The following is a 1,902-nucleotide window of genomic DNA, read 5'->3' as shown; positions in this document are numbered from 1 at the left end:
TACCCTTTCCCATCTTCTTTGTTCCTTTGAACCATAATGGCTCTCCTCACTATTATTTTACGATGGGCTCACCTTCCAGTCTACATGAGTACAGGAAGCTGCTCTCCTGAGCATTCAAATGGCCTCAATATCTGCTGATTGCATCCAAGTAGAATCACTGTCTCATGACACTCCCAACCAGACTGAGGCCATCACTATTTGGCAGGAGTATTTTCCCAAGGTGGGAAAACTTAGCAATAACAGCTTAGAAATCCTAGAGTTTCGCCCTAGGTTTCTGTAATCCAAAACCAAGTATTATATACAGTAGACACAGGGTTTTAAAAATGGAGGTAAGATCTTGGAACACATATCTGAGCTACATGTCTCCAGAGGCACCATTTCCTTTACCTCTTTTTCTCTTGTGTCCACTTTGCCCCCATCACAATGTCCAGACACTGAAACAAGTGGTAAATGAACAGTAAGCTTAAACTTCCCTCCCCAAATGAGAACTTACTGACTCAAATGAATCTCCCTTCTAGTGGTGGGAGAGTTCTCAGTGCAGGCAGGTGGCACTGCTGTTTCCATCACCACCTCATAAACTAGGAGAGCCCAAAGCAAAATTCATGAAATCACATGGCCTAATGTGATTCTCCTGCTGTCCTTTTACCTTTGAAAACAGCTTCATTCCCCCTCGGTAAAACAGTAAAAACAGTCTTTCAAGAGCAAAGAATGTATTTTAGAAATGTATGGTGGAAAGTATCCAAATATAGAGGTTTCCTATCCTGCTTTTTCCTATTTTTGCTTTGCAGCAAATTCTATAATGAAAAACTGGAAAGAAATAACTCTTCATTGTCCCCATCCCTTTCCAAATGAATTTGCAAATCTTCTGGTTTGTCCTTCTATCAAAAAATTACGAGTTTTGAAAGGCTGCAAGATATGACCCAAATTCACCCCATTCTGCTTCCAATCGCAAAAGCATAATACACTTCATATTTTAACAGAATATGACTTTGGTGTAGAAGTTCTTTATTTTGATACAAATCTCATTCTGCAAGAAAACATGAATAGTCAATATTTCCTCATGTATCATGCTGTTCATCTACAATAACCAATTTATTCAAAGAGATTTATTACCTTGCCCCAGCCCACTGCTTAGCACTGACAAAGTTGATAAGAAATTCACTATATTTATGAAACTACAACCTTTTTGGTTAGGTAAAAAGGAGGTACACATAAAGATGTGCAATGAGTATGGTTTTACATAACTGGAGATGAAATCACAGGGTGTTGAAACCAACAGAGCTATCTTAAAGAGCCAAGTACTGGCAAACCCGACAGAGGGGTCTCCTGGGCTCCCACTTAGAAGCACTTCTATTAAATAGAAATGGTGTGTACAAAAATGCCAACTCCTCCATATCTTGACAAGTATGTGTCAGTGTTAAGTTTCCATTAAATGCAAATTTTATCTTTTATAAAATCATGCTTAAAGCTAATATCACAGAGCATCAATTAGACTTCTGTATGCTTTTAATTTTTTTTTTAATGTTTTATTTATTTCTAGGAGAGAGACAGTGTGAGCAGGGGAGATTCAGAGAGAGAGGGAGTCACAGACTGAAACAGGCTCCAGGCTCTGAGCTGGCAGTCAGCACAGAGCCCGACGCGGGGCTCGAACCCACGAACCGTGAGATCATGACCTAAGTGAAAGTCGGACGCTCAACCGACTAAGCCACCCAGGCGCCCCTAGACTTCTGTATGCTTTTAGAAGGCTGAATAATTGCATTCATTTAGAAGCTACCTTGTGATATGTATAAAACCAAAATTTCATCAAGTTTAACTAATTACAACACAAGTCAAATTCTATTCTCAAATGTAAATAAAGCCATCCTATTATTTGTTTACTTACTTGCTTTTCTTCCCCCCTCC

Source organism: Hyaena hyaena, unplaced genomic scaffold (genome assembly GCF_003009895.1).
Source record: "Hyaena hyaena isolate Hyena2069 unplaced genomic scaffold, ASM300989v1 scaffold_1599, whole genome shotgun sequence".
NCBI classification, from domain to species: Eukaryota; Metazoa; Chordata; class Mammalia; order Carnivora; family Hyaenidae; genus Hyaena; species Hyaena hyaena.
The sequence above is the reverse complement of the archived record's forward strand: the minus strand, read 5'-3'. Positions refer to the sequence as shown.